The 19,693-nt window shown below is 35.4% G+C and overlaps 1 protein-coding gene across 1 annotated transcript in view; it reads left to right on the top strand.

The window, feature by feature from the left end:
• Window positions 1-256: 256 nt before the first annotated feature.
• The window catches only part of CDH10 (cadherin 10), a 134,624-nt gene continuing 115,187 nt past the window's right edge, over window positions 257-19,693 (top strand). Inside the window, exon 1 of the mRNA XM_024578482.3 lies at window positions 257-517. The gene's annotated coding sequence lies outside the window, so the exon portion shown is untranslated. The remainder of the gene's footprint in view (window positions 518-19,693) is intronic.

Below are 19,693 nucleotides of genomic sequence, written 5' to 3'. Positions count from 1 at the left end.
GACACAGCCGGATTAGATTGGGCTGATTACCTTCGCCTTGAAACAGAGAGTCTTTCTGCCCTGCGGGGGAGGGGACGCCTTTCATCCAAAGCCCTCCTCTCGGATGCGCCCTCCCCTCGCATTCACTTGCAAATCGCTGTGTGCTAGCAAAAGCCAGCACTTCCCCAGTCTCCAACCTTCCCAGGGCGAGCGCTGCAGCTCTCTCAGCAGAACCTTTCTCTCCGTGTGAGGAAGGGCTTCCCCCCACCCCTTACCAGTTCTTTTTCCTCCCTTAATCAGGAGCACTGAATGAAAGCCAATCAGAGCGAGCTCGCCACCCCCCCAACCCGGTTTTCCTCTGTTCCCTGCCGTCCAGAGTTAAAAGTGATGCTGAGGGAAAGCTCGAGTTAGATTGAAGTAGAATCAGTGATAGGAAATAACAGCCGTAAACAAACAAAAAGGGGACATAGTGACAATTTCTCCAGGGTTATTTTGGCTGGAACCAACTTCCGTTATCCAGAAGCTGATAAAAAAAAAGGTAGGAAGACTTCATCTCTCTCTGTATTTTTAAAACTCCCTTAAGGTCTTTTTATTTCCTTTCCCTGGGGGGGAAATGTTTGTTTTTAAGTTGTATTTAGCAATTATTTCCAAATGATCATCTTTAGTGCATAACTAAATTAATAAGCATAAAACTATATATATATATTTATATATATGGGATTCTAGAAACAACTGCTTTGAATTCTATAGAGGTAATTTAAAACTGGATAAATTATATATCATGATCAACAGTGGGTCATGATATCAGAGTTTGTGAATTTATTCACTGTGAACAAATGCAAAGGATCCGTCATGGAGTGAAATTTGGCACGTTCGTACTTGTTCATATTTTGAAAATCAGTTGCAGAGACGACGACGTTGTGGCTGTGAACTCCAGCACCACCTAACATTACTTTGCATTCCATATGAATGGATTCACTCTTCACTTATTCATAATCATAGTTCATTGTACGTTTAAAATAAAGAGAAATGACAGGCAGAAGACAGATTCCTGGAAACAGTCAATGGTCACTAAGCAGGCACATAAATAAAATAGATTGACATTTATCAGAAGTGGAATAGGCACCATTCCCATATTCTCATTTTTATGTCTGAGTCAGAAGTATGGGGGGGTGAGATGAAAGAGGGGAGATTAAATGCATGCAGTCAGCAGTTGCAGCATTTATTGTCTCTGCTGCAATAAAATCCATATTTTATGTGGTGTTAAATTAATGCAGCACATTGCAAGTCTAAATGCATGTTCCCAACAAGTAACTATTGATAGCACTGGATGGAACTGTAAGTATGGGCAAAAGGAGTAGTCTGAAAGTGTTTTTATGTTCCTGCAATAAAAACCAACCATGTCCTTATCATTAAAAGGTGGGGGGGGGGGAGGTTTCTACAGGTGCAATCAAAGAAAAAACATCATTAAACACTGACATCTCATCTTTTGCTTCCAAAAAACCAGAGCTATTTCCTATAATTGTGGTTCTTCATTCCAGTAAAAGCTTCTGTTATCCAAAACTACACATCCATTACTCTTAGCTCTTAGGAGATGCATTAGTTTCTGTACCTTTCCTGTTTTCTTGAAGGACCTATATTAAAAATAATCTGTCCCTCTGACGCCGACAACTGTTATACTTCGATGCATATGTCAGTAGACTTTATCCCTCCACACCATCCCCCTCTCCCCATGCTTCCTTAAAATGTAGCTACAAGAGCGTCTCTGTGGTGAATAACACTTGGCAAGAGTGTGTTCATTTTTTAGGTCTGGTATGGTGAGGATTTTTAATTAGTAGAACTTTCTTGAAAGCATTATGTCATTGACAAGAGCTCCTGGTTCATTTTTAGTTAGAGTGGTGAAGAAAAAAAGAAGGTTGTGTCATAGAGAAATATGTAAAGGATAAGTTGCATAGATAATCTGCCGTGCTCCCCTTCCCTGCAGTGTAGTAATGAAACATGTCATGTATTCAATGTGTAATGTAGAAGGAAATAGTGGTTTATTGGGATGGGGAGGGTGAAGGGGTTGGAGAGTGCACATATATAGCAGAGTGTCTCTGTGGCTTAGGACATCAAATACAAACCCATTCTGATGATAAAAACATAAAGAAATGCTTCCTTCATTTGCTTTTTACTTTTTGTTTTTTTTCTGGCTGTGTTTTTAAAGTATGAGTCAATGTCTGCTTTCATTAAATCAGATACTTCTTTGGTTTCAATTACTTTCTGCTAACAAATTGACTTCCCTCGTGAATGCATATGCCTTCCCTGACCCCAATGAAAGAATAGAATTCCACATTCTCTAATGTTTTGGAAAAGAAAAAAAAGCAGAAAAATAGGGAAGCAGCCTGTAATCTGTATGATATTCACATGTATATGTATATGTATGAGGTCTGTAGTTAAATTTCCTGGTACCTGATCAATGCTTCGAGTGATATTCCTAGATGTTTATAAAAAATTAGCTGTTTATTGATAAGGACAGTGATATGTAGTTATTCAATTTAACACTATACTGTGAAATCTTTACCTATAGTCATATTATCTTTTTTAACATGAAAGAAGGGATAGAAAATTGATTTTCTATCTACAGAGATATACATTTTGCCACATTATTAAGAAAGTTAATGCCGTCTGAAAGGAGTGTGATCTTTTGTTGTTGTTGGAAAAGATAATATTTGAAACTGAAAAGGTTCATTTCAGATTATGTGAACCCTGTTTAGACTCTAGGGGCATTTCTTCATCTTCACTTAGTTTTCCATATACACATGTAACTGGGGCAGAGTGTATATTGTCTGTGGGATTTCTGAACATAGGACTTATGTCCTCTGTTTCTTAACCTACTTTGCAGCAAGTGATAACACCGCATCCTGGAATATGTCATTTTTATACCACATCATTCCACTAGGCTGCAGCACAGGAGCAGCCATCTCTCCGATGATGCTGATTCAGCAGCAAAGTGAACCGTATTTTTGTTGTGTTGTCACCAGTAATAGTGTTGCATAGTGAGCCTTTTTAGTACAAGTCACGAGGTATACCCTACTATCTCTGGGCTAGCCCTTGGGTTTCCAAAGCATTAGCCATAATAGAATTTTATTTTTACTATGCAAATTGCATTATGATACTGTTGCCACATTAGAAGTGCTTGTAAAACACCGAAACAAAGTAACAAAGTATAGGCAGAGAAATAAAAAAATATATTCATACCAATCATAAGTAATTTTGTGCATTTGACCTCCAAGTTTCAGGTCTATGTTTGAAAATTCTACTTTTGATTAAACTGAAGTATTATTTAGATGGGGTCTCAAAAAAGTCACTCCACTAACCATATTATATAACAGTTTTGTCTGAAATAGACTGGAGGTAAAAACCAAGTAGCAAGAAAGGTGCTGTCATTCTTGTTAGGCATATATGGAGCCTCGGTGACACCAATGAAATGTTCCACTGTGTATAGGGTCCCTATGATGAATGTTTCGAAAAAAGGAATCAGTCCAAGGAATAGCATTATGAACACATATTTGAGAAATGAAAGTTAACATAGGAAAACCTACTTTCCTTTTCTTGACACTTTATTCAGACTAATGAGTTGATATTCATAATTAGGAATAAAAATTCATTTTTATCATAATTATAATAACCTGAAATATGCAGATTAAAAAGTCTTGAATTTAAACATTTTAAAATCTGTCTTCTTTCCCCCAAAGCATTTAGATTAGGTCCAGAGAATACTAATATAACATTTCCTGCTTTTACTCCCAATAACTTTAACCCTCAAAATTACAGATTTCTTTTTCATGCTTAAAGATGAGGAAATTTCAGTCAACAAGGAGTGCCTGTTTTCTGAGATAACAATATCAGCTCAGAGTCACCTCTGTCCTTTTCTTCCTTCTTGCCCTACACACAGCATCCTCACCTTACTTGACATTTTGTATGAGACCTTCAGCCCTTTTAAAATCCATTTTTGTTGTCTTTTGTAAGGAGATCTAAAGCATAGGAGGCCATTTTTGCCTTAGCCACACTTTCTTTGAGTATTTCATACTCAATCCAACTTACTCAAGAGGCAGACAATGTAAAAAGTCACATCTATCATATTAGAGTTGTAGATTTCTGGGAATGCATTATCCTTAATGTAATGTTAGCATTGATCCCATTAAACTAATCAGATAATTAAAAAAAATGTTTCCAGATAACTTTTGCTTAACTCTGTATTATCAATGGAACTTCTCACAAAAAAGTAACCTGATTTTTTGAAAAAGAATAAATGTGCTTCATTTTCACCAATGTCTTTATATTTTTATTTCTCTCTTGAAACGTATATGATGCTCTCTAGAGAAACAGTACCATTTTGATGGTGGATTGAAGAAAGGGAAAGCTGAAAATTGAGTAAGAATGAATGAAATAAAATTACATTATACCTCATTTTGGGAAATAAATGTAGCATTCCTTGAAAATAATGACCGCCTGTGGGAGGTTGGAACGCCTTCATATACACAGCCCTCTGTGCTAGCCAGACACACGTCCTTGGGGAGTTTGCCAGTAACATCATAAAACACTTCACTGAATCATGTGATTTCAATTGTAAATCTCCTCCCCCCCCCTTTTTTTTTAGAAAATGGCCTTCATTATAAATACTCTGCGTGAGGCAGAAATATGATGTTAAATCACATTTCGAGTTTCAGAATAGAATTAAGCTACCCTGGCTGGTGTGGCTCAGTGGATTGAGTGCCAGCCTGCAGACCACAGGGTCACTGGTTCTATTCCCAGTCAGGGCACATGCCTGGGTTGTAGACTAGGTCCCAGTAGGGGATGAGCAAGAGGCAAGCACACATTGATGTTTCTCTCCTTCTCTTTCTCCTTTCCTTCCCCTCTCTCTAAAAATAGGCACTCAAGGATTCTTGAAATTATATCCTGTGAGGAAGGCATGCAATTTAAAAATTAAAATGGGTTCATTGGATGGTTTAGTCTTATTGCTCAGCAATATTAGCTTTTAAAATAAGAAAATGGGTCCCTGACTGGTGTAGCTCAGTGGTTGAGTGTCGGCCTGCCAATCGAAAGGTCACAGGTTCCATGTCTGGGTTGTAGGCCACGTCCCCAGTAGGGGGTGTTTGAGAGGCAACCACACATTGATGTTACTCTCCCTTTCTCCCTCCCTTCTCCTCTCTCTAAAAATAAATAAATAAAATCTTTTTTTGAAAAAGAAGCTATCATCTATAAAGTATATTACAACATTGCTTCACAATAGGAAATTCATCATTAAATAACATGTCTAAACACTTCAGAGTCCCGCTGATTTTTCTCTCTCTCCTCCCCTCCCAGTGCTTCCCTTCCTGACTCTTTCCTCCTTTCTTCACCCTCTATGACAGTTACAAAAGTCCTTGAATGAGTTTTCTATGCATTTTTTATATTGCCCTATATGAAATAACATTTCTGTAAATCTTGTGATTTTTATGGCCTGCATTGTATCCTCTGCTACATTATACATTGGGTTCATTACACTATTTTTTTTGCATTATAGCATAAAGTATATGATCGTTCAGTTGGCTAGAGCATGTCTTTTTAAAATGAAAGCAATTCTTATAGATATTATAACACCTAGGCTTTTAAGGACTTGAAATTGGCACCAGTACAGTTTATTGCACTAGCAAGCAATAATGGGAAATTCAGCATTTGTAATGAAATGACTTCTCCAAAGTATCAGGATGTAGAATGCATAGACATGAGTTATTATACTCAGTACATCAGTTATTGATTGGGAATCTTTGTTGATTTACTATAACAGAGAATATTGGAAGAGTTTGACAGAGCCCTGATTTTAAAAATAAACATAAATTGTATGTTTCCAAAAGCAGCCTTTGCTTGGGCATATTGATTTTTCTTTGTTATATGAATATTACCAGTTTGCAATCTAAACTTCAAACTGATGTATAATGAGCAAATGTCTTTTCTGGATCTTGTAGAGTACAAAAAAACTACCATTTCTCTCTTTCATTTCAAGTTGAACAATTGGGAAACAAACTGTAACTGTAATCAAGTTAAGCAGAATGTATGGGAAACTAAACTAATCAATAAACTGAATAAAGTTAATGTTTTAACTTGGGGGTATTCTGGTAATTCTCTGCAATGTTCACATAGTGCTTATATATACAAAACTTAAAGTTGAAATTTAACAATTACCTAAATAGATCAAAGGCAATCAACATATTTGCCTAGGCTAAGTACATTGTTGTATAATAGCATGCATTCTTAAAATGTGAAGATACTCCTTTTTCATGTAACTCTACTCCCAATAAAGTCAAGTTAAACTGACTTGATTTGAAAACCATGATAACTTCTGGGATTTTAAAAAGTCATGAATGTTTCTATAATTCTTAAATCAGACTTCTAATTTAGGTGAAGTACCATAAAGTTTGTGGATTATTTCACCTCTAAGTATCAGCTTTAAATTAATAGCTTCATATTTGGATAAACTTGAATATATTTGAACTGAAGGACTTTAATAGTTTTGTGTTTACCATATAAGTTTTCCACATGCAATATGTCTTCCATATATATATATATAAAGATTTTATTGATTTTTTAGAGAGGGGAAGGGAGGGAGAAAGTGAGGAAGAGAAACACCAATGCACTTTGCCCCTCGGCCCCCACTGGGGCCTGGGCCCACAACCCAGGCATGTGACCCGACTGGGAATCCAACAAGCGACCCTTTGGTTTGTAGGCTGGCTCTCAATCCACTGAGCCACATCTGCCAGGGAGTATATTAATGAATTATTTCACTTAAAATGTTTGCTTTAAATGAACTAAAAAATAAAATAAAATTTTACTACCTGTAATTCATTGGTTTAAATCTATTGATAATAAAATAAGGAATATAAATTGTGTCTTTAACAACAGTGTGGTATTTCTTTGTTTTTTCAATAACATAGAGGAAAGATACCATTGGAATCAAACAACCTACATGTCAACTTTGTAAATCAAATAAGCAGAAACTGAGTACATAATAACTAACCATTAGCCAAGTAAAACATTTTCTTCTCCTTCTTCTTTTTGTTTTGGGTTTTTTGTGAAGAATTATAAGTTGGGGCTTATCCCTGCTCTGTAGTCTTGAACCGCATTTTGTCAGCGGAGTGACTTTTGTATATGTTGTCTCTGGGAAGCGAAACCCACCAGCATGGACACTCGTGTTGTCTGCATCTAGCTTCCTACCCTTGAATCCAAGCCTTTACCCATGAAGAACCTATGGAAAGTATGTCTGTCTTTCTCCACTTCCTTCACCAAGGCTTCAGTTACTGTTTTGGGGGCAACTCTGGCCCACAGTGAATGCTAAGTACAGAATATGTGCTTGGAAGCCCTTGTCCCTCTTTCTCTTCTCTTTTTCCTCCTCTTCTTTCTTTTTCCTGCCAGAATAGAGAATGGTGGTTTTCTATAGAATTTCTGTACTAAATAAATGTTTCTTTTCCCCTACTGACATAGAGCTTTTTGGATCCATGCAATTTAAAGAGAGAGAGAGAGAGAGAGAGAGAGAGAGAGAGAGAGAGAGAGAGAACTCTACATTTGTCTAAGAATCTCTTTTAGCTACTGAGGCCTTTTTAAAACATATGCCCCAGTTTTTTCAACATTTAATAACTAGGTTGTTCTACATAATTTAAAAAAGTTAATTTGTAAAACTTCACTATCTTGGGAATAGATACAAGTATTTATTCTCAACAGTGAAAAAAAAATACTCAAGAAATTAAATATCCCTAAAATCTATGTTAAGAGAAATCATTTCTTTACTCAACTATTTTCTTGGAGTTGGATCCTCCATCACACCATATGGAATCTGAACGAAACAAGGGGAAACATATTTTATTTTTGGCACAAGGACTTGTCAGTGGTAGGTGTACAATCTCTTCTGAGTGTCCAGCCCTCTGGAGACATGAAGTTAAGAAGTGACAGCCATAATTTTGACTTCAGAGAGAAGACATTGATTCAACTCACTTTATTGGTAGGGGCTGGGTCCATAGGTCCAAGATGAAAATAATGTGGATGAGAAGAGCCTTGTTTTTTTATTTTTTTAAAGATATTATTTATTTATTTTTAGAGAGAGGGGGAGGGAGGGAGAAAGAGAGGGAGAGAAACATCATTTGGTTGCCTCTTGCACACCCCTAACCAGGGACCTGGCCAACATCCCAGGTATGTGCCCTGATGGGGAATCAAACCAGCATCCTCTCTGTTTGCAGGCCGTCACTTTTAATCCACTGAGCCACACCAGCCATGGTGAACCTTATTTTTTCTAAAGGGAAAACTAAGATGCATATAACTGACTGTCCTCAGAGAGCTTTATGGAAAATTACTAATAGTGCTAACAAGTTGTCTTCAATGATAAGGCAACATTTATAGTCATTACCTATATTTTGCTCTTTGGCTGTCATATGTAGCTCTTTATTCTTTTTCATGTGTCATGTATTTCTTTTGCAGAATTTTTCTTTATACATTTAAATAATCTCCTGAAATCTGAATAGTAACTTGCTCAATGTTTTCTCATCCTCTAAGTAATTTCATTTATTTGAGGGGAAGTTTGTATGAGCCATTCCTAGTGCCGCCCCCAAAGATGTGAAGATGTATCGAAAATAGATTTTGTGTTTGAAGAGAGAAGGTTATAATGTGAGATAATCACAAATATTATATGATATGATTTACAAGAAAAGATTAGTAGGTTTAAATGTTTTAATTTTCATAGAATAGTATTACATTAGATAGCAGAATATCAGTTAGCAGTCACCTAATTTCTCTAAATAACTCAGTCTTCATTTTTTATTTTCTATTATATAAACTACTGAAAAAGCCTCTCAGTATATTGTGTTATTCCTTCATTCCTTTGTTCCTTCATTCGTCATGCATTCTGCAAGGTCTATCGTAAGTCAGACATTGTGCAAACCGCCTGGGATGCACACATGGAGAGAGAGGAGAACAAGACCAGACCTCTGTCACGGTGAGGCCTTAAATGAATAACCCATGACTTACTGTACTTCTGTTTTGATAAATGCAAGAAGGATGAGTAGTAGGTACTTTTAGAATGAGTTAATATGCACTAATGTCACCTATATTTTACAGTGCATTATTTATTCAAAGCACATAACCTCTTTCAAAAAATATCAGAATAAGCTAGCAGATTAGTTCAAGATACATTTTCATGTGTCCTCAGATCCATTCATTGGATTCCTGAGAGTGAATTCTGCTTCAGGTCTGAGCAGCCATCGTAGAAGGTGATTTCCATTGTACTCCACATTTGCAATGGCCAGTTGTCATCTTGCAGTAAGGACTCAAATTTGAGACTAGTACTTCCACTCTGGAGAAGAAGCCTAAATAAAAAGTATACATCTGTAGACCAAGAAGACCCCAAAATTCTATTGCTGAAAATTCTTATGAATAGGAGCTTCCACATCCACACAAGCAATTAAAATATTTACTCCATAGAAGAAACCATTGAGTACCAACTTGGTCACTCTGAAAAAGTTTCTTCCATGCAATATTCTATTCTTGTGCGGACAACTGATGAAGGTCACATTAATACAGATACTATGAAGTGAGATTGCCTTTCTTATAATGGCAAGATTGACAAGCTTGCCTTTCTTAGAATTTTTTTGATGGATCAAAATATGGGCCATGGTACTAAGCTGTTTGTGTTTAAATCCTATGTCACTTATCCTATATTTAATATTAAATATGTTTACGATTTAATATTCCTGGCAGCTTTTCACCTGTAGAATGGGTTAATAACTGCACTGATGCGATAGTGTAATTGTCATGATAAGAAACCCTACACTGTACAGGGCTGATGATACCTGTCATAAAGTCGGCGTTGTAGCGCTACATGTTGTTATTGTTACCGATCATTTTATTACTATCATTACATATAAGTTGATGTGACCTGTGCTTTTTCATTAATGTCGAGTGTGTTTTCTATTTAAAAAAAATTTTCGTTGTTGTTCAATTATAGCTGTGCCCATTTTTCCACCATTACTCTCTCCCGCCCACCCACCCTCCACCTCCCACATTCAATCTTCCCCCCACTGTTGTAGAGTGAGCTTTTTAACCATAGTATATAAGATATGACTTTGCTACTACCCTTTAAAGTTTTTGAAAAATTGAACTTGTATTATGTAAAAAAATGTTGTGCTCGAGTTGAAATGAGAAATCCTTCTTGTTTGAAATCTGATCTTGTCACTGATTCTACTAATAACACATTTTTATTCATATATATATATATATATATTTGGTTAGTGAACATTGGAGTTTGAACCATGTGATTTCTAAGGACACAGTTGATTCATTTATTATCATTAGAACAGGCTCATACAACCTGTTGTAACTGCAAAGGGCTCAATATAACTGTTACAAATATATTTATTCCCTAATGATGATGGAAATGTCTGCTGTAAAATAACAGAATGTCACTTGAAAACTTATATTCTCAGACTCATGCATGAGCTAGGGAATAAGAATTTCAAAAATGATGTGAGAACCCAAAAAAGAGACAGCGGAGGGAGAAAGCGTTAGAAAGATGGAGACTAACTGTTGTGAGTTCCGTAAGCTGCATGAACTCACTCAGGTGAAACAGGAGCCATTCTGAGTATACTGCGGTAATGCTTCCGTTCACAGGTTCTCCGTCTTGAGGTCAGAGTAATGAGAATTAGAACAAGAATGATGAACAGAGGCAATGCATTACAGAAATAATCTCATTAAAGTCTGGGTACCAATAAATCTCCGGGATAATTCTGCAGTCTGTATTACAAGCTAAAAGGTCAGTGGGATCTTGCTTTCCTAGACGAGGTCCCAGGAACTGTCTGATGAAGACATATCTGCTGCACAATGGGAAAATTTTAACAGGTTTTATTTAGGTAGTTCATTCTTTTTATTCTTCACATTCAAGGTGATATGAAGATTAATTGAAAGTCACTGTTTCTGTTGTTTTCTTTCTTTCTTTTTTATGTCATAATTTAAAAGTAGCATCAGGAGTAAATTCTGCAGATTACATAAACATATAAACCAAAACATTAAGGCAATAAAATAGACATTTCTGTGAGTCTTTAAATACCTTTCTTTTTAAAACTTTATTTTTTAAATTGAGAATTGTATCATGGCATTCATTTTTTTCGGTCTTATTTATGATTCAGGACTAATTAATATATTTGTTTTAGAAGTTCACATGTTTAAAGAATATACTTAGCACTTTGTCTTTTCCACCCACCTGTGAAGGTGAGGTGAGTCATAATAGAGGCAAAACCTAGACAACAGGTATAATGTGGTAACATAGTAACAATAATTCTGATTTTTCCATCACTGTATATTTGCATTTTATCTATTTATTATTTATTTAATTAAAGTCACAATCTTCATATATCTTTATTAAATGTGATCATTTAAAATTTAATTTGTTTTGATGGCTTCACTGTAATATTTGGTTAAATGATTTAACAATCTATGACTGATTGCTGAGGATAGCTAATTTAAAATATTCTATTAATATTGTATACTTCAGTTTACTTGGTTTTCTAAAAGTAGGCAATTTTAGGATTAGTTCTCCTAAGGGCTAAAATTTAGACATGCTTTCTCTTTAGTTTTAAAATTCTTCAATTTTGTGAGAAAAAAAGTTCATTACTTTGCAGATATTTTCCTTTTGTGTAGCTGGAAATAAAATCGTGCAAAGTTAAAAGAGAAATTAATTTTAAAAACCAACAAAGAAATGTTAAATAAGGAATTATGCAGACTAAGTAAAATCCATCAGATTTCCTCAAGGTTGTCAAACGATATTGTTGTGAATGTTTACATTTTAAAATGATATAAATTATACTTAAAGCTTAATCAGAAGGTTGAAATAAGTTTATATTTTTTGCAGTATTGACCCATTTATAAAGGACATTGCTGTTAATATTTCTGGTAAAATTCTATTCACGTGTCTCGAGGTAAAATAACATTTAGGTGTTTGGAGCCACCTTGTGGCCACAGCAGAGTATATTAGGGAATGCTCTCAGGCTTCAGGAAACATTGAGACCAATGTGAACTGTTAAGGGCTATAAAATGACATTAAAGTGATTATGTTGATACTCAGTTTTTACATGTTTATATTAATTGTACAATATTGTTTTACAAAGATATAAGCAAAATATTTAAACACCTTGGAGGCAAGTTATGGTTTTTAAGCTAAAATATAATGTTACTGTGCAGCTGCAAGTCCACTCTAGTGATCCTTAAATGTTTAACTTTCTCCATACAAAATTCCTTCAGAAGCCTCTGATGTGCAGAAGGAGGAAACCAGCAGATTTGTTATTGTTATTTTTGCACTTTGGAAAATTTAAATGTAAATATGCAGCCTGCATGAAAAGCAAAGAACGGATACCAGCCACCTTGATTATTGAATGTGTTTTTCGGTGGAAGTTCAGAGAAACAAATTATATTGTTTCTGTTTTATTTTTGCTTTTATTTTTCCATGAATACTAGAAAAATTATAATTCGCTTGGTGTAATGCACATATTTACCCAACATCTTACTTGTGTGTGTGTGTGTGTGTGTGTGTGTGTGTTCCAGGAACAAACTTGAATGACAGCAGGGCCCATAGTTACTGCTTCTGTAAATTTTACAAGGAAGTAAACTTAAACAAAACAAAACAAAACAAAACAAAAACAATACAATTATTTCTTAGGAATCAGAAAAAAGCACTTCTTCAATTTAAAATCTGAAATAGCCATTAATTGCTCCTACGGTCTTACTTCTCATTGTTAATAAACAAATTTGATAGGAATGCATTTTCTTTGTAAATTGTCCATAGCAAAAGATGAGCAAAAAATATTTTATCTAATTCATTGCTGTGTCTATACCTATATCTGTAACTATCTCTTATCTATCTATTTAGCTATTCTATCTGGACACATTTCTATTACTATCCTAAAGTATTACTGTTCACCATTCTTATCATTGTCATCATCCTCATCCTCATCCTCCTCGTCCTCATCCTCATCTTCATCACCATCATCATTATCATGGAAACCTGAGTCATACTTCAATTCCAAGACTGGACATGGAATCCCTTAGTCACATGTGTGACCACAATGTGACCAGCTACTGAGCTGCCACTCTTTTGGGCACTGGGGTGATTAACTTTAATTAAAAGCATAGAGCTCACTAGGATCTAAGAACAGATTTATAAAATTACAAAAATCATCTTATGATAATTATCTCTATGTTTGTTACATGTTAAAGCCATAAGTTATCCATCTTTATAAAGCAGATTATTTTCTCTGTCTTTTTTGAACGCACCAGGCTGTCCTTTAATATAAAACAAAGTGTTCAGAGCAGGTCGCTTCTCATGCACAGCCTCGGTCTGACTGAAAACAAAGAATACTTTGCTTTCCATTAAACTATGTTCCCCCTGTCAACAAAAGTGCTTCTATTCTAAGAGATATTACTATTGATTTGTTTGTATTCTCAAAAGACCGCCAGGGTTTTTCTTTTTTCCTACGCAGTGCTGCACACTGTTTATTATTTCAAATAAATATATAAAATATTTATTTCAACTCTAAAAGGGAGATAAATTGAAATGGTGTATTTAGAAATTTTTAAAATATAGATGAAATCTGTGGATGATGTCATATTCACATTTAGTGCTATTGCTTAGGGGAAAGTTATTTTGCACAATGAATAGTGAGTGTATAATCATAGATACAGAAAGAAACATGAAACCACAACCCCTGGAGAGGAAAAAACAAAAACAAAAGCAACCCAAGACACTTTTAGCTAGAAATTTCTAGTTACTTCTCAATTTTAATCTAAAACATAGCATACCTATTTACCCAAGACAATTTAGCCTCAAGTGATAGGGGACATTTCCATCACTAACCAGCATCCTAGAACAATTTTTAAACTTCTTACTACTTTTTAAAGGACCTACAACTAAAAATCCATTGCCTATGAATCTTCATACTTTTCCCCCTGAAATGTGATTTGATAAATCCTTTAAATTAAAACTGTATAAAATCTATAAAATTGGCTCATTCCTTAATTCTAACTAGGTACTAGAGAAGAGGATGGGCTACTAGGGGGTCAGAGACGAGAGCAGGTGCCAGAGTTTGCGTCTGAGACAGGCCTTTTTCAGGGATGAGATTGAAACTAAAGCCTTAAAGCTGTGACTCTTTGTTTCACTCACTAGCTCCAGAAATTCCCTGCACAATTCCACTTTGAGAGATGCTCCTACACAGTGGTAAACTGCTGTCACTCTGGAGTCGGGCAGAGGCACCTAGGCTATTATTACCTCTGCCCCCAAGGAGCTTCTTGTCTGGAAGGTGGGATAATGTGGCTCCTGCTTATGTCTGCTGAAAATGAAGCTGCAATAGTAACACACACACACACACACACACACACACACAATTTGATAAAGTCCTAGTAAATATTACCAGCGTTATTACTGTTTACTGGATAAAACCCAAAACTCTAAGTTTTATCTGATCTAAACCTTCCTTTTTCTTCTAAATCATTGCAGATTCTTCTGCCTCCTCCTCTCAATTTGCTTCACAGAACAAATTGCCCTGCTCACAGTTCTAGGAGACTAATAATAACAATAATAATAATAATTATTATTATTTTAAATATCTCTAGCTTTGCTTGTACTGGTCACTGTACCCCCAGGCCCACCTGCTGAAACTCACAGCATTCAGGTAGGCCTCACATGCTACTTTTTCCTTAAGAACTTCTTTGAGTTCTGCGAGAAGGGCTCCTGACCTTTGGGGCACTGTTAACTTTTTAATTTATAGCTTTTTTTTACTGTGGGTTATAATCACCCTTGCATTATTTTTGGAATATGCCTTTTATGTATATTATTACTTTTCTTAAAACCAGAATCATTTAGATTTTTGTCTACAACCATAATATGACTCAGTAACTCCCACTTATAACAAATGTATAATAAAGAAATGCATGCATCAGATAAGTAGAACATGTTACGGTTTACATTTTACAGATAAATATGCTATGTAGATCAATATGCTACACTGAGAGATTAAATAACTCATTAAAAGGTGAGTTTTATCCCCCCCAATGGAAAATATTCTCTCTCTCTCATTAGTCAAAAGCGTTTTTACATTTTTGGGTATACAAACTCTAAAGCAGGTTATTTTAATCAATGGGAGTGTTTAATTGAAATATCGGAACTGGAGTCCATACCTTCTGGGCAAAAATATTACATTATGTTGAATTAATAAGTAAAATTAGATTTGTGTCCATTTTTTGTAGTTGGTCACAAAACATTGTTTTTGTAACTGTAGTTTATCTTTTATTTATTAACTTTTTAAAATTGAATTTATTGTGGTGACATTGGTTAATAAAATTATAGGTTTCTGGTGTACAAGTCTATAGTGTTTTTTCTACCTGATTTGCCTTACTCACTTAATATGCACAACTGGCCCTACTCAGACCTATGGTATCAGAAGTTTGGAGTTATGGAATGGCTGTATATTTTTAAAATTCTTACCAGGTGACTTGAATGTAAAAATCAGATAAATAATTGTAACTAGAAAATACGATGATGCTCTTATGTCTGAATCCATAAACTGATTCCAAATCAATTTCAAAAGGAAAAGTAACACATTAAAAATAACGAGTATTTATTCTTGAAACATAAGAGCATTGAAGAAGACATAACTCATTTTGAAATATAAAAATACTTACTTGTATTTTTAAATCGACTCTTGCTTTATAGCCATTAACTGTTTTACGCACAAATCACACGCAGAACTTGGTGTTACACACTGAGATGGGCATCCCGAACAAGTAGGAGACGCTGTGATACTGAGACACAAAGTGTCACCGGGCGTGCTTGGCAGGGTAAAATCAAGTGCTGAAATAATTCTACACCAGTCAGTACTAGCAATCGGCCGTGTCAGGTCTAAAGCTCAAGTAATGGGGCAGGTGAAATTGTTCCTTGACCTTGGCCTGGAGGATGTATAGAATGTATGTAAGGGCAGTTATTCCAGGATTTGCACCTCTGAGCAAAGACAGGAATGGACACTCAGTTTTGGTTGCTCTGTAAGAAAATATGCTGAGAAAACTATGTTTATGAAGAAACTTAAATACTGGTGTAAGGGGTTCAGACATGATAAAAACCTTTTTAAAAGAGGCACTATTTTGAAAGCTTATTCAAAAATATATTATTACTTTGCCCTAAACACATTGGGACAAATAAAGTTAAGGAAATAATCAATCATTATTTTGGGCATTTTATATGCCTCCAAGGATGGTGTTACTATAAATCCAAATGCTTCATTCAACTAAAAAAATATTCCGTTGTTTCCCCAAGGTAATTCAACCTGTAAGTGGAGTTATGCTAATACATAAATAATTCTGCACATTTTCTTTTTTTAAGATTTTATTTATTTATTCTCAGAGAGAAGGGAAGAGAGAGAGAAGGAGAGGAGAGAAACATCAATGTGTTGTTATGCTTTGCCGCCGCCCCCCCCCACTCCGGTTGGGGACCTGGCCCACAACCCAGACATGTGCCTTAGACTGGGAATCTAACTGGCGACCCTTTGGTTTGCAGAGTGGCACTCAATCCACACCAGCCAGGGCTAATTCTGCCCATTTTCTATCCCTGGCACTTTCCTCATATGTGCTCTGATATGCAGTTTCCTCAGAGATGCTCTGAGTTTTCATCTGATGTCTGAGATTTTCCTCTATTCTGTAATAGTTCATCACGGTTTGATTGGTGTTTAATGTCTTCTTCCACTGATTGAGGTGTAATTTTGTCTAGTCCATGTTTGTAGGTGGGTTCCAGTGTTTCAAAGCTATTAAAGCTGCTGATAGTAACACTAATGAGTTGTATCTTTGATGTGTCAGACCCTTTTGCTTAAATTTTATTTCAGTTTAGGCTCATTTGTGTAATCAGGGGTTATTTATGTCAAACTCTCGAATTATTTTTTCTTGAGAAAACAACTTGTCCTTAGTCTCATAACCAGTTATTGGCAAAATACAAAGTAACGCTTATGCCATAAAGCTCCCACCCCTGTGTTATTAGTACCATGCTGTACGAGTAGTCAGAGTCTTCCTCAATGTAAAATGAAAGCTCAGTATCGACTTCATGCATTTGTTTGCTTGTTATAAGTAACTGAGGTAACACATATAATATACTAGTGTCATATGGTATATAGTACATACTCTAAATACTATAGTTGAAGCTATCATTGTGCTTTCACTAATAGGGATTATTTATATATGCTTTGTTAATAGAAAGCTTTAAAGCAAATTATCAGTTAATACCCCTAGTAAAGATAAATATCTTTTATTGAGAACTTCCTAAGTGCTAGACACTATAGAGAGTAATGTACTAGTATTTCTTTTCATCATCATATAAAAGGAATTGGGTAATAATACTATATTTTACAAGTGAGAGAACAGGGACAAAGAGAGTTTAAATAGTTATTACAAATCATAAAGCTAGAAAGTGAGAGAGCCAGAATGCAAGCTCTGGTGATGGGTACCTGCCTTCTATTCTTAACCTCTACCCCAGAACAGGTGCTCAATAACTGTTGAATTGAAGAATGGTCTGTTGCCAAAGTAAAATAATGTTATATATATTCCTCATAGAAGAAAATTTATAATTGACTTTTCTACTCCTATTTTTAATAACATTTAACAACAATGTTTCTTTTTCAATGAGTGAAAATTGGCCTAAAATTAAGTAGGGTTTATCATATGAAAGTACAACAGTGCCATATTTTGTGCACTGTTTTAATAGTATGTACCACTGAGTAGTCAAAATTCATGAAAGAGGATGAGAAGATTTGCATTGTAGGTTGGAAAAGTTTCTAAAACAGCTAACTTGCAAAATTGCCATAAATTTCTCAGTGAACATTAAGGTTTTTTTTAGCATTTTATTATCATATTTTAATGCATGAAGTTAGGCAAATACGCCATATAGTGATATTTTTGGAAGTACATGTAATATTTTTAAAGTATGCCTAGGACAATGGTCACAATAGTTGCCTCTGGTTACAGGGTTAGGAAGTTCATGTGCCTATAGTCAGAGAACCATTTTCAATGTATACACAGACTTTTGTTAGAAAGTGCTATGAATATGGATTTTTCAGAAAAACCTAATACAAATGGCTCAATAATTATTATGTCATCTATTGAGCATAAGCAAAACGGAAGATCCCAGACTCGTAAACTCCTCTGTGTAAGGCGCGCCGACCCACTCAGGGGTATGCACACACAAACACACTACTCACCGAGTCTCCGTAAACGAAATAGTACCAGGAAAACATTCAACAATGCTTCTTCCCATGTGGCTCAAATCATAAGAGGATTTTATATATTTTTAAAAACTCATCAGGAGAAAACCTTGTTGAGGTTATGACGTGCACCTGGGTTTCAGAAACCGGATTCAGGTTATATGAATTTTGAAAAATGTGGGCTTTCATATGATGATATGAATATATTTAATGCATTCATGTATTTAATGTTAATAACTTTGTTGTAAAAATTAATCTTACTTCACTTTAGGACCCACTTTCCATTGTGATCCTTGTAGCTTTCGCACTTCCACTAGATTTTGGATAAAGAGCAGAGTTGGGATTATTGTATCTCTTATGGTTGTTTGCTAAGTGAGCTTCAAATGATTTTTCACTGAAGTGTGTGAATTAGTTGAAAGTTTTGACACATAGGGAAAGGTGTTTATATACTTTAATCTCTAACCCATTTCCACTTTAATGCTGGGTGCCATGTTTACGTTCATCAACCACTTAGTTTCTGTGAAACAAAAGAATCTGTATATAAAATTAATACTATTTGAGTTGTATCAGTTTTGTGTTTTGTTTGCAATTACTACTTTTTGTGTTGTATTTTAAGCACAGGTGTTGGTAATTTTACAAAACTGTATACCAGCTCCTATGCTTAGTTTATACATTTGCGAGTAACACTATTCCATGAGTCCTTTAGCTCTGTACAGCACCAGTATCACGGCATGAGAGCACGATGCTGCATAAAGGCCCATGACCAATCTGACACCATCGCTGAGGAACTTTAATAGATGATGATGATAATTGCCAGCTAAGGGTAACATTTTACAATGGGATGGACTTTAGAGGCCCATAACACCAAGAGACTAAGATTTCCATGTCCCAAAATCTAGAGTCGTATCTGGTAGAGAAGTAACAGTAGCCTTTGGTATGTTTTCCATGTTTGTGAATTTGCGATATATGTGAGTATGTGTGTGTATATACACACACATCTGTGTATATATGTATATAATATATATCTTACAAACATATTATATCAGGTATATACTGGTACATATCTGAAAGGTACTGCAGTTAAATGGAAGGATTTACTGAACCCCCGGAGAGAGCTCACTAAATCGAATCACATTTTCATGGTGGTCATTTGGAGAATTTAGCTCGGCTACAGGAAATTCATTCCCTCAGCGGCCACTGAGTACGTGCCGAGATAGAGTAGAGTGCCGCACCGCGTCAGCTCTTGCTACAGAGCCCACGTTACTAAGACACTTGGTTCTTCACTTTCAGTGTGAAGTGTTCAGCCTTGATCACTTTGAATTTAACTAAAGAGCAAGGAGAGCCCTGTACTTTGACGAAGATAAAAGCAGTATTAATGGTATATTGGGCCACTTCCTTTTAATAGTCTAGAATTGATTTATTGT

Source organism: Desmodus rotundus, chromosome 1 (genome assembly GCF_022682495.2).
Source record: "Desmodus rotundus isolate HL8 chromosome 1, HLdesRot8A.1, whole genome shotgun sequence".
Classification (NCBI taxonomy): domain Eukaryota; kingdom Metazoa; phylum Chordata; class Mammalia; order Chiroptera; family Phyllostomidae; genus Desmodus; species Desmodus rotundus.
Note: the sequence above shows the minus strand (reverse complement) of the source record. Positions and strands in the feature narration are given on the sequence as shown.